Source organism: Amborella trichopoda, chromosome 1 (assembly GCF_054954075.1).
Source record: "Amborella trichopoda isolate Santa Cruz 75 chromosome 1, AtrichopodaSantaCruz75HAP2 v2.0, whole genome shotgun sequence".
NCBI lineage: Eukaryota > Viridiplantae > Streptophyta > Magnoliopsida > Amborellales > Amborellaceae > Amborella > Amborella trichopoda.
The window spans coordinates 10271026-10286216 of record NC_142336.1 but is presented as its reverse complement, the minus strand read 5'-3'; positions in this window follow the sequence as shown (position 1 = coordinate 10286216).

The window sequence follows — 15191 nt, the reverse complement described above, 5'->3', positions numbered from 1 at the left end:
AGCTCTCCGTTTAAAATGGATGGTTAGGTAAGGGAGATGATAGAACTTCTATGCAGTAGGAGAAATATAGAAAGCTTGTCCAAAACAAATAAGTCTCTATCTCCCACTCTCTCTCTCACACTCTCTTTGAGATCTCTAGATGTGGAGCATTGGTTTATTCGGGCTAATATTAATTGATTTCTTTGGTAAGTAATGGGCCATCTTACTCTCTTAGTGTTAAAATTCGAACCATTTTCTTTTTGGTGTGGTTCATATAAGGCTGAGGCCCTAATCAATCAAAGTAAAAGGCCACCTTCAAATGGTGCCAAAACATTTTTGTTCCCATATTAAAAATATTTGTGATGGTTTGAAAAATTATTTTCTATCTCTGGTTATAAAATCTAAAGATTGAAAAATAAAAAAAGTTTATATAAGGTTGCAACCTTAAAATGTAGAATAAAAGATGCATCTCAAAAATCTCTTGGAAAAAGTTGTTTTAAAATAAAAACCCTCTAGTTGAACATATCGATATCGAGATTTATGAATATGAAAAAAAGAAAAAGAAAAAAAGATTGTGAATCTCAGAAATAGTGCATCTTGCAACACATTATCTAGATAGCCTATTTTTAAGATTTTCATATGTTTATAGATCTATTTGATTTTAACTAATTTTGAAGATTAAAATTTTATAATTAGAGATGAAAATAGATTTTCAGATAATCTTAAGGATTTTTTACTCCAAAATTATATGTGCTTTATTAGATTGTTTAAAATTGCAACCTTATAGAAACCACACCCTTAAAAAGTAATGTAGATCGAACATATCTATGAAAACTCGAAAATCTTGAAAATTAGCAATCTAGATAATACATTAAACAATGCACTATTTACTCTATAAACAATTGAAAATCTTGAAAATTGACAGTCTTGATAATATATTACACGATGCACTATTTTCAAGATTTAAAATCTTTTTCTTATTTTATGTCACCCTTGTATAATCTTTTTCCTTTCTTAATTTGTGCAGTTATCATTGTCCAGGGTTCAATTAACATAACACATCATTTAGAAGTGGGTCTTATTTTGATTGTTTAGTGTGGATCCCTAATAAAATCCACACCCTTTTCAGTATGACATGTTCGAGATTTTCAAATCCCAATCATTTTGTATCTGTTTTTCTTTTCCCCGTGCCTAGCTTTTCTGGCCTCGACTTTCCCTATCAATCTTAAAATAATGAAGCTGAATGTGACACGACTCTTTAAAACAAAGCGAAGTCCTTTGCTTCTAATGAATGCATTCAATACCTTGTTCCATGTTCCAACGGCATCTCCCTTTGTGGCCCTAATAAAACGGGCAAATTGATTTAAATGTCTCTTTCATAAGGTTTTTGAATTGAAGGTCATCATCACATTTCGACCCTGTTCAGAAGATTCCCTTGCACACAGTGACACTGGTCATATTATTTTCAAGCATATTTTGGTTTAGGGCGAAAACGTTCAGCCAAATTTGAGAAAACCTCTATATTTCTCGTGTTTCACGTGAGATGAACTGGGTCCATTTATAGTGTAAGATGTAGAATCTTTTTGGATATGTAGAGAGGTCTGGGTTATGGGACTTGCGAACAAAGAGACCATCTCATGGTTTCTTTCAGATGGCATAATATTTATTTTATGATTGTCCAGTGATCAGATGTAGTTCGATGTATGAATTCACAGACTTTGTTGACACTGTTAGGCTGCATGAGAGTCAGTTATTAAAGTGCCCCTACCATACTCCAGTATGATGTAATGTCTTCTAATGGATCACCGGAGTGAAAGGTTGGTGTCATCGATCTTGCAATCGGAGTAAAGAAGGGTTTAACACCATCCATGCTAGGTCAGTGAAGTAGTGAATAACGTACTTGCACAATGATTGTTTATACTAAAATTATTTGGTAGAGAACTTGATCCCCGCCTTGTTTTCGGGCGTGAACTTGTCAAAGGATTAGGTAGAGAAAAGGTTCATGTCAAATTATTAACTGGGCAAGACCAGCAGAGCCAGCTTCCAATATGTTTGAATCTGAAGTCCAAAAGAGGTTTAGAACTTGGTTTTAAGGGGAGAGGGGATTTCAATGAAATTTTGGAAATACGAAAGAGAGCAAATAATAGAAAATAGAAATGAAATAAAGGTGTACCTTAGGATTGGCCTTCAAGCACGACACTCGGAGTCGGTGTCGATTCAGAGTTGATGATTGCATGACTACTCCCGATCCTTCAAGGTTTTTCTGAACGAGGTGGAAACGGATAAGTAGGGTCCAAAAGGTTAGGTTATTTGTGGTTCTTGGTTTGGGGAAGTCGGGCCGAGGTTCTAAGGCCCGAGACCTAGGTTAGGTTTTAGGTATAATCAAGTATGGGGTTAGTGCGACAGAATTTGGGCGTATACGTTAGGTATCCATTCTCCGAAATTGGGGAATTGATCCCATGTTTATAGGAAAACATCCTTATTGATCACTGTTGAAGTTTGGGATCAAAACTAAGTCGTTCAAATTAACCTATATTGACAATTTAGTTAACGAAATTGGCATACTTGTTGCATGATCATTAATTACGAGCCACATAATACGTTGTTTAAGCCACATAATACTTGGGTGTTGGGGTGTAGTTTGTTTTGGAGATTGGTTCAGGTTTTGGGACAGTTGTCTCAAATAATTTTGGTTTTTCCTAGTTTCCTAGATCAGGATCGGGGTGTCTACAGTCACCCCTCTTTGTCGCTTGTATCATACACGTGTGGTGCGAGATGGAGCAGAAAAGAAGTAGACGATTGCGACATATAATTGAGTGGAAAGGCACACGAGTAATGCGTATTAACGTCCATGCTTGGAACCTTGACATTAGTTGACCTATGATGCATATGGTCTCTAGGATCTAGAGGTGAGCTTAGCCCATCGTTTGGGGCGATCACTACGCTCTCCATTTGTTAGCTTAGGTCGTGGTGCCAAAATTTCGAGGAAAGTCGAGTTTATAACAATGAAGATGTGTTAAATGAGAAGGCAGAGAAATTTTGATCGAGTGAGATGTTTTTCTTTTAGGGGTTCATGGATGGTATGGTGTTTTTCCTCACAACATTTCCCTTTCTAAACTCGGGCAGCCTTTTGTGTGCTCTGTTCGTCCTTATTGGGCAGGGGTCCGACTCTTTCATTTTTTTAAATATTTTGGGATGATTTTAAAATCAAGGAGAGTTCTTTAAAAGGAGGTACTAACATTAGGTTATGATTTGAACCAAAGGAATTAAGGTTTAGAAAATCTGAAAATCACAAACAAAAAAGGCTGAGAGTACCTAGATATGGGTGGCAATGGACCAAAATCTGACCCGAGACCAGCCAGGTATACCTAATACAGGTAAAACTTTTTGGGTACGATTCTGAGTATTAGTGGACCCATCCAATACCTAACCCGAGACCCGTTAATACTTATTAGTTATCGTAGTTATATATTTAGGAAGGAGTTGAGCCCACTTCTTTTAACACATTTACCAAGGACTTGACGCATAGACACAACCACATGGGACTTACAACTATTCGCTTTTCTTATATATGTTCAATCAAAGCCTCATGAGCGTTTTTATAGTCCTTATACCCCCTTGGCATAATGCACTTCTTCGATGTGGGATCAATCCCATGCACTTGTTGAAGAGAGATTATGTAATATATGCCTGTGTTTTATAGTCCTGTGGCTCAAAGGCTGGCCAACTAAAGTCAAAAGTTGATTAATCTTCCGTGACTTTTCATCCTGAGCTGCGACCACTCCTCTTCATCGTGAGCTGCCTGCTCATATTTAAAAAGCTAAAACTTAAAAGGGAACTATGGGCCCAACCGTTATTTTAAAAGTGAAAACTTTATTAAGCTACCAGTACATTGCCCAAATGGGAGCATGAGGCATAGAGTTACATGGGATTAATCCCGCATCGAAGAGGGGCATAGACTCGCAGGGGTGTGTGCCCTATAAAGAGGATAAGGTAGTTTATGAACAAATTCATGAAAAAGTCAGGAAGGCTGTAAATTCCCCTTCTTGGATCTTGAGTCCTTTGGATCCTGTAAAACGCCAAAAAGGATAAGGGATTTTATGAACAAATTTGGGTTCTGGATCCTTTTGGGTATTGGATCCGTTGGATATGGGTATGGGTACGGGTCCATAAGCTATATTTTCAGTCTAGTTCTTCTTGTGGTACTCAACCTGTTGACACCTCTATACATGGATAAAAGTTGTCCCTTTATTGGGTTTTAAGACATTTCAAAAATGCAGTTTAGGCTCATGCGATTAGGAACACCATCTAAGAAGCTTAACGTACACTGCTTTGAGTAGATGTCATTAGGATCCTATTGGGATAATAGACTACTGGATTTGGTCTTGTTGGGAAAGCAAATTACTGGATTTGGGTCGAGCGGGCAGTAATTCTCTTTTTAGGAGGTCTGGTACCCTTGACTGGCTGGGAGTCATTCTTAGGTCCAGAAGCTTTCTTTGGGGTTTGATAGGGCTTTTCATTGTTGACTAGGTTGACACATGTGTCGACAAAGTTGAGAAGTTCGTTTAGAGCCTTGGGGGTATTTTTATCTTTTTCTTATGCTATTGACAACGTCATTAAGGTGGTCGGCCATTCCCTTATTTGAAACTTGCCATTTCAGTCCGCATTCTGACGTCTCGGATTTGCCGTTTGAAACAATGTGACCAGTCCTTGATAAGGTTGGCAATGGCATCAACTACGTTGTCCAGCTTGTTGGGCACTGCGGACTTGAGTTTATAAATGTAAGTCCCTAGATTCTCAGGGTTTTTTGAACTTCTATTAAGCACATTCCTTGTGATGTTTTTGCTTGTTGCTAAATTTGTAATCATGTTTGGGCGACATCGTGCCATCGTTCTTGCTTAAGAAGAGGACATCCTTACTTTTAATGAATCCAAACCATCACCAATGGGGCTCCCTACACATGTTGCCCATGATTTGTTTGCTGACGAGAAGCCTTGAGGCTACCCCCTTATCCCGGTTTTGAGAGTGGTATGTTTCTGCTGGTGATTGGCAAACATGCCACTTCCTTATCCGTTTTGTCTATGATGGGGGTCTTCCATATGGCGACCTCCCACATCAATTTTAATCTACTAGAGGCATTAGCTGATCATTTCAAGCTGCTCACCAATGCCTTTTTCCTTCATACTGGCGAGACCACGCTCACCTTAGAGGAGTTGGCTTGAATTTCGAGGCTTCGGCTTAGAGATATCCCTAACCATCTTCCTATTGGGAACGATAATCATGCGCCTGGAGGTCGTCATTTCCTAAGTATATAGTTCCCTTACAAGGCCAAATGGATCGACCTGAAAACCGTGGTCCGAGCCCAAGCCGGAGTGTCTTCCGAGCTTCGGGTCCAAACCTTTTATTTTTTTCTTGGTTGGTCTCGTTTTGTTTCCAACGGGTTGGAGGACCGTCTATTCTTTGATGATTCCTCTTGCGGTTACCTTTTGGGATAGTCGCGAGATCTCTATCGTTCCAACTCTCCTGGCTAGGATTTTTCTAGGTCTTTATGACTGTGTTGCCCACATGAGCCGGTATCTATAAGGGGGGATGCTATTTTTGCAGGTGCATTTTCACTTCCTTTTTTTATTATGCTTTATAGTAGTTATTTTTTTCATATATTTATTCCTTTATTTTGGCTAGGTTTTGGCTTACGAAGATATCATAGTATTCCAACCTATATAGGAGCAGATTATTGTGGTCGAGGAAAGGGGTTTAGTCTACGAGGATGATGGGGCCAGATCCTTGCCCCTAGATGAGTACTGGAATGCACTAGACAACCTTTTTGAGTTTGTCTGGTGCATCTAGTGTTTAGAACACTATCCTTATTCTCCCCTCTTGCCGGCATACCCCTCTGACTTTGATGTCCGAGCTCTTATGAGGATTACTTTCCCCACCGAGTCCTTCGGTATCTCTGTTTCAGCCATGGGTATCTCTTGGATCAAAGCGACTTTAACTGATGCCCCGTCTACCCCATACGGGGTTATTCCTACAATATCCTTTAGCTGATAACCATGAGTTGGTGGAATTGCTCATCCTCTCGTAGGGAGCGACTAGCAAAGACAGAGGTTCCAAGAAGTTCGGCTATGCACCAAGGGTGGTGGGAATGGGCCATCCCTGCCCCTTTTTGGCCCTTACCTCTTGAAGGGGATCTTAGAAGGGTCGAGGTTGTGCCTCTAACTCCTTCTGAGCGTCAAGCTCCCCCACATGGACCTAGAGCCATCCTTAATGGAAGGCATTGTTATACGTCATTTTTTATGTACTTGTATCATCGGAACGAATAAGAAGAAAGCCGGCAGTAACCTGGTCCGGTCAGTGCCCAAGACACTGTCAGACCACGGGAACACTGTAGCAATAAGCCTAAAATTGTGCGACCTTTGAAGCAGTGTCAGAATGGCCTCAAATTTTATGAGAGGGTAGTTTTAGGTACCTTAAGGATACCCACATAGTTTCACCATGTTTTGACGAGTTTTGATACGATCAGGATGAAACTTGGTTTTCAAATTTAGTTCATTTCATGTTGAAAATGGGCCCTATAATTATAGACCTATTTTTTGGGTCTCAAAATAATATCAGGCCACTTCCATTGGATCCGGAATGTCGAAAACCCTCAAGTACCAAATTTCAGTTCAATCGGACCCTCTGGGATAATTTTGAGCCTAAATTACCATAAAAGGGGGGGTTATACACTATTGCGGTGCCGCTTTGGTGAACCAGTTTCTATTTATGAAAAACTATATTTTCTCATTTTGGAATGATTTTCAAATGCTCATAACTTACCCGTTTTAAGTCCAATTAAGCTCAAATTTGGACATGAGCTAGATCTCGACGACTCGCTGGTTTTGACATATGACATGTGTCATGGTGTGACTTGAAACGAGAGAATTTTTAGAGAAGAAATGAGCTCAAAATATGAAAATTCAAATTTTATAAAGAATAACATACAAGCCATAGCTCAAGATCCCGATGTCGGATAGTCGCAAGTATAGGTCTATTGCAACTGTTCTTTGAAGAGCTACTGTTTGATATAATTTTTTATGAACGATCGGGGGCCAGATGACATGAATTTTGAGGTCGAAGATAGCATACTTTTTCAGTCACTAGAATCCTATTTTTTGACGATTTCCTAAAATTGGAACATGCTCAAACAAAGACTAAAATGGATGAAATTTATCACAAAATGATTGTGTTAGTGTTCTCTTCAATTTGTGATCAAAATGAAGGCTTGAACTATCATAGATTATGCCGGATTGGTGATCGAAGAAGCACATCCATACAACGACTTTCTTGTTCAAAGCCATTTACCCAAGCGAAGCCTTAAGGTAAGTGAGCTTTTTGCTTAGTTATAGCTTAGCGTGACGTGCCGCTTCTTCCCAGTCGAGAGATATCTCGACACCTTTCATAGCATTGAAGCGGGCCATCGAGACCGTTCTGTCCTTACCGAAATAATGAAAGAAGTAGCAGATGCAGCTCTATGTCAAGTTTATGAAACTTGGTCGAATTTTGTATTATTCCTTAAAAATATGTTTCAAGATGATCAAAGGGTATCAAAACATGCACAAAAGTTCAAGCATCGATTCTACGATGATTGATCGCCCGAATTACCTCTATAAGTATCCGAAAACGCTCCTGAGGCCTAGCAATGACAAGAGGCCCCTCATAGAGGAATGATTTTGTCATTTGTGGAAAATTGCCTAAGGGTATTTTGGCCATTTGGTCTAAAATTGGGATTAATATTTTAATTCATAAAATGTGTATGTTTTGATAATTTTAGTAGTTTTTGAACATTCCACCCTTGTTTTGTGATTGCTCTATATAAGGAACTCAGGTAATTTGTAATAACTCTCTTGGTCATTTGTAATCAAACTCTTGAACACTTGAGCATTTGGAGCTTGTTCTTTTACTTTGCTTTCAAGTTCAAGACTAAAAAATGAGGGAAGAGAGAAACATTTCTTAGAGAGAGAAAATACCCCTAGAAACCCTACTCCCTAAAACTCCAAAGTTTCAACTACCTTAGGATTCCCAACTCCCAATTCCATACTCCCTAGGACTTCTAACTTTCATACACCTTAAAACCCATAGCTTCCAATCCTACTCCATACACCATAGTACATTATACACCATAATATCCTATATACTTTAGTTAGCCTATAACTTACCCAATCCCATACACCCTAGTTGCTATACACCATACCTCAACCCAACCCACCTAAGCTAAACACCTAGATCCTTAGACCTTAACCTTGACCTAAGGCTTAGGCCTCTCTCTCTCTCTCTCATGTGTATGCAAATGGACCAATGAAGGTGCATCTAGGCTCAAGCCCATTCTAGATCTACTCTCTCTCATCTCTCTTCTCTCTTTCCCTCTTTTTTTTTCTCTTTTTCTTTCTTCTTTCTCTCACTCTTGGAGTCAGAGTGTGTCCGAGCACTCTCTCTCTGTCACTTGGACATAGGGTGGGTCCGAGTACTCTCTCTCGTTTAGTTCCAGACTCGCGCCTAGGGTGGGCACGACACTCTCTTCCCTCCTTTCTCTTCTTTCTCTCCCTTACTTTCTCTCTCTCTCTCTCTCTCTCTCTCGCTCGAGTTACGAACCTACGCCATAGGTGGGTCCGCCTCTCTCCCTTCTCTTCTTTCTCTCCTTTACTCTCTCTCTCCCTCTCGCTTGTGTCACAGACCTACACCATAAGCGGGTATGCTCCTCTCCCACTCTCATTCGCTCCTCTCTCTCTTCCACTCTTACTTTCTCTCTCAATTGATGTCCGCTCCTCTCTCTCTCTCTCCCACTCTCTTCTCCCCTCTATTCTCTCAACTCCCCCAGAGCTCGTACCCAGCCATAGGTGGGTCCATCTTCCCCCTCTCTTCTTTCTTATCTCCCCTACCCTATCATCCCCTTTTTGTAGCTCGAACCCTAAGCATAGGCGGGTCCATCTCCCTTTCATCCCTTCTTACCCTTTTCTACCTCAAGCTACCTCATACATATCCCGGACCCGCACCTTAGGAGGGTCCATCATTCTTTGACCCTATTCACCCCATTTTCTCACTTTTAATCATTCTCTTCTCTTTCTAAATCATACCCCAACTACTCATTCATTTTTATTTTTTTTCTATTTCATTATTCTTTTACTTCTCTCTTCACTTACTATTCCTTTCATCTCTTGAGCGTTCGATTTGGGGTCATCTTGAGATAGTGCCCTAGGGTTCTAACTCTTGGATTGCTACTCTAACCATCAGTTCGTACAATGAAGTCAGGTCATAAGAGACACTGATTATCTTACACTCGGTCACTTGAGTTGGGGTCATCATGGGTTAGTTTTATTTAGAGTCATAAGTGTTTCACTACTCTAACCACTGAGTGACACAGTGTTCAGGTTGTGAGAGGCTATCATCTTTCTCTCTCTCTCTCTCTCTCTCTCACACTTTCTTATCTCCCTTAATCACATTTAGGGGGGCCCTTGGTTTAGTGACATAGTTATAGGCTCAATCTTATAACTCCACTTTCTAAATCCTCCAGGTATCAGGGCTTCATGCTTAGTATAATACCTCTTGGGAGACGTTACGCCATGAGGCTGCCCAATTTTCTTTGGGTCATCCCTTGCTTCTTTTACGTATTTTTCTTCATCTTCTTCTTCTTCTCATCTCTAAACCAATTTCTTATCAATTTCCTCTTATTCTTGTCCTATCACTCTATCCCAAAACTAGAACCATTAACCCATAAAACACATCAAAGAGGACTATATTATATTTGGATTTCATTAGCGGTTTTCAAGTGAGAGTCCAGGTGAGGTGTTGAGTTTAAAGAGAGGGCCGCATCTAAACCGTGCTGCTGGATAACTTGAAGGTTTTCATTCATTGATCTAAGAGGGTAATAGCCCGAGCTTATCCCACGAACTCAAAACAGCTGTGAGGTAGGTGCTTGAGTCCATTTCTTCATCGCATTAAAATCTTCTCATAGTTGGACATACCTATCCGTGCGTGGCACACAAGACGCACACACGCTCATAAGGTCAAGGCAGTTGTTCGAGAGGGGGTCAATCGAACTCGGGTCCTCGCGGGATCCCGAGCAAGGTAGATCCAAGCCTGACCAAGTGCGTGAAATGATGGCTCGGGTTTCTTCTTGGCTCGAGTGCCATGGTGATTTTGCTAGTGCTTCCTCTTCTAAGGGCGAGGAGTGACACCGTTTGTTTTTCTTTCTCAGTATTGTTTTATTTTATTTTTCAATTTAGTCCTTTAATCATCCATACAGACTTTTGTTTTAGAAATGAAAAGTGTTGTGTGCCTATTTTCTTCATGTTTTCGAGTTACTGTTTTTACTGTAATGTGTGTTCCTATAACCACTAAATCTCTAAGGCGTTCTCAGTGTTCTTGAGAAACCTAATTCAAATAGGGGGTTCCAGGGTAAAAGCGTTGACGCCATTGGTACCTTCATTATCAACTTCATGTGCCACTGAAGTGCCTCTGAAGGTATTCTCAGAGTGCCTGAGACTGGTACAAAATAGGGGATTTCGGGACCCAACATATTTGCGAAAGAAGTTGGTGCCATTGATAATGTCATTGGAGATTTTCACCCTTCTTCATATTCTGAGTGATTGCCAATTGACCCTTATGAATCGAAATGTGCCAGAAGAAAAGGCTTAATGCTACCAGAGCTACTTATTCCATCTTGTATCGTTTTCGGCACCATTGATAGATCTTTTGCCAAGGGATTAAGTGTATAATATTTGCTCTTGGGGAAGCATAGCGTGCATGCTCCTTAAATTCACTGTTGTGTACAAAATCGGGTGTTTTCATGATTTCAGGTACCTGAGAAATTCTATTCTTTTTCTACATTCTAAGCAGTCTAGATATGTTTAAAATCAAGTTTATGACCTCCATGCCAACATTTTATTTCTCAATCATCTCCCTAGAAGTAATAGTTAAAAAAAAACATAATTTTATACCATGCACTGCCGTTTGCGTCATCTGGCTCAAGGTGTGGACTGGTAGAAATCGGGAGCTAGGATATAACGGGCTTGTTCTCCACACATTACCCCATAACTATTCATAATATTAGGTCTAAGCTATTTACTTTAGGAGTAGACAATTGCAATACTACATCTTATCTTTGATGTCACCATATCATTTTAGCCTTATCCCAACTATTTGGGGTTGGCTGCCACCTGATTTCTTCATTACTTTGCTTCTATATAATGCTGCTAGTTTTCAGAAGGGTTGTAAAAAGAAAAAGTTTATATAGAGATGAGGCTCTCCACAATCAAATTAGAACCCACCTCAAAAATTTCATTCGAAGAGGATGTTTTGACACCCAAATATCCTCAAATTGATCATCTCTACATCAAGATATATATGGAAATGAGAAAAAAATGGATTTTAACTTTTGGAAATAGTGCATCTTGTAATGCACTTTTGGACTGTCAATTTTTAAGATTTTCAAGTTTTTATAGATCTGCTCGATCTACAGTACTTTTGAAGCTTTGAATTTTATAATTAAAGATGAAAATATATTTTAAGGCTATCACAATGATTTCCAGTATTGATACCACATTTCTGGACACTATTTGAAGGTGGGCTTAGAGCCTTGGCTCTATACAAACTGCACCCGCTGTAAAATGATATGTATCAACACGTTTTATATTGTCATAAAGAAAAAGTTTATATAGAGCCGAGGTTCTAAACAATCAAATTAGAGCCTACCTCAAAAATTCCATTAGAAATGTTGTTTTGATGCTCAAATATCCTCAAATTGATCATCTCGACATCAAGATGCATGGACATGAGAAAAAAATGGATTTCAAGGTTTGGAAAGAGTGTCTTTTGTAATGTATTTTTGGACTGTCAATTTTCAATATTTTCAAGTTTTCATAGATCTGTTGATCTACACTATTTTTGAAGCATTAAACTTTAAAAATAAAGACAAAAATATATTTTAAGGCTATCTCAAAGATTTCCAATATTGAAACCACATTTCTCAACACTATTTAAAAGTAAGCTCTAATTTGATTGTTTAGAGCCTAGGCTCTATACAAACCGCACCGTTTAATAAAACTGAGTAGGGGCCCTCAATTTGAGTTGGTGAGAATCTTACCACTCTCTTTTCTTTTTGACAAAATTCAACCTTTATTAAGATAAAACAAATTACATCAAGGCTTCTACATTATCAAAGATCATTAAGGACTCCATTTCCACTCTCCTCTTAGCCAATAAATCATCCAAATCATTTGCCTCCCTATACACATGAGCTAAGGAACATGTCAAAACAGACAACATATCGAAAATTTGCAAACCTATTAATTTTAACTGCCATGGGAACCACTGATCTTTCTGACGCCACTTAATCACATTCATTGAATCCTCTTCAATGATATAGCCACCATCAAAATTTTTAGCCACAAAAATCTTCAAACTATCTAAGATAGCAAGTAACTCAACATGGTTTGTCGTAGTAACACCACTTGGACCAGCATAAGCCACTACCATGTTTTCTTGCCAATCACGTATCACTCCACCAAATCCTGTCGGGCCTGGGTTACTCAAAGAACTACCATCAAAGTTCAGCTTCAGTAACCCTTGGTCAGGTGGCTTCCACCGTGCACTTGGTCTGCTTCTAGGCACATCTAATTGAAAAGGATTACTCATATTAATCATCATATCGGTTTAAGAGATTCCTCTGCTTACCTTTGAGACTGATAACTAAGACCACAAAGGCAACTTGATATTGTTCAAAACCCTTCCAACGCTCCAAACCACCCCTTCAAAAGTCCTTCGATGCCTTTCCAGGTACACTTCCCAAAGTATCACCCCCCATAGAATCATCCAAAATCTCTACCAATTTTCGGTAAGGGAACATCCATTTGAATAATCAAATCCACCACATGTTGGGGCAACATTAAATTTATCCTTGACATCTGTAAACACCACCACCAAATTTTGGAAATGAACAGGTACTGAATAAATAAATGCGCCCCAATCTCCCCATCAGCTTTACACGTAAGGCACATATTCGTAATTATCTTCCCACGCTTAATGAGATTATCAACTGCGAGAACTTTATCTTGAGTTGCTAACCATATAAAAACTTGTACTTTATGAGGAATAGGTCACTTACAAATCTTCAAAATCTTTAGGAGATTCCATCGAACTCTATCGTGAAACAGAAGACTGTAAACCGAATTAACCATGAACTGACCATCTTTTTCAATTTTCCAAATAATCTCATCCTCATTATGCTGCCTGATATACATCGGCTCAAGATCCTTGTACAAATTGATTAGAGGCTGATATAAATAGCTATGAATTCTATCATAAGGGAAGGTGTTATTCCAGCAAACCTTATCATTCCGTATTTCCACTAGATATGCAACAGACGCTTGGGGAACGCTAACCGTCTCATAAAGAAGAAGATAAACATATCTTAAGGGTACAACTCCCAACCCCTTATGGTGCCAAAAGGAGATAGAAGCCCCCGACCTAGGTAACCATCTAACATTACGATCAACCACTTATTTGAATGCATAAATATCTCTCCAAGGGAAAGAGATGTTATCCCTTCCGCTTGCCATGTTAATCCACATGTCATATCTATTCACCCCATATTTAGATACAAGCACTTTACACCACAACTGGTCATTGCAGTGAATGCTTTGCTACCACCATTTGCACAAAAGCGCAACATTCATCAGAGGCAACTTCGAAAACCCATACCCCCTTCCTTCTTAGGTGTACACACCTTCTCCCATCTAATAAGATGAAAAATTGCGCATCATAAACTCTATATGTTTTGCCACTGCTATCGGCATAAGTAATAGAGACATTTGGTAGATAGGGAGATTAGTCAAACAAGACGATAGAAGAGTTACACGGCCTCCTAAGGATAGATATTTTGCTTTCCAAAGGTCTAACTTAAATTGCACTCTCTGAATAACACTGTTCCGGACAGCTACCGGTAGATTGCCATTTGAAATCGGAAGACCCAAATATTTAAAGGGAAACTCTGCACCCTGCAACCAAACCTCCCTGCTAGATCTCGCACCACTACCTCATCGCAATTAACCCCAATCATTGTTGTTTTTCCAAAATTAACCTTCAACCCCATGAGCACCTCACAACACTTCAGAAATCTCTCAATGTTAGCTACTTGAGAAATATCTGCATCACAAAAATATAACGTGTCGTCTGCATATTGCAGATGGGTGATTTGCATACCACTCTAAGCCACCTTAAAGCCTGAAAAATTTCCCCTCTCAACTATTTTGCAAATCATTATGCTGAAGCATTCCGCATATAGGGTGAATAGAAAGAGTGATAAGGCATCACCCTGTCTAAGTCCCCTCGATGCCCTGAAAAAACCTTTCGGACTTCCATTTATAAGGATAGAAAAGTGTGTCGTCGACAGACACCCAAAAATCAAACTTCTCCACTTAGATCCGAAACCCATATTTTTTTTAAAATCTCCATTAAAATACACCACTCCACTCTATCATGAGTTTTATCTATATCCAACTTAATTACCACCTCCAGTTCCTTACTTAACAACCTGGAATGGATACATTCTTAGCGCTGTGAACACACTATTAGAGATCATCCTATCTTGAATAAAAGTTGCTTGGGTATCAAAGACAAGCAGAGGGAGGACCAACTTTAATCTCTCTGCCAAAATTTTGGCAATGACTTTGTAAAGACTGGTGAGCATACTGATAGGCCTTATATCAGAGAGAGAACAAATCATAGATCTCTTAAGAATCAATGCTATAAAAGTAGCATTGACACCCTTAAACAATTCACCCGTATTCATAAACTCTCTCGCTATATTCAATAAATCCACCTTAACCATAGGCCAAAATTTCTAAAAGAAGAATAACGGGAAGCCATCCGGTCTTGGAGATTTATCACCCGGAAGTTTAAAAACTCCACTTTTTAATTCTTCCATAGTTACCCCTATTTCAAGTTTGTTCGCAACTGCCTCAAGGATGGACATAAATGACAAACCATTTAATTTAGGTTTGAGAGGAACCTCAAAAGAGAAAGCTTTTCGAAAATGAACAACTATATTTTCCCACTCCAAATTGTTGTATTCCTCAACCCCAGGGATAATTACGCCTGATATATCATTATGCCTTCTACGAGCACTAGCCACTGCATAAAAGAATTTAGTATTACGGTCCCCTTCCTTAAGCCAT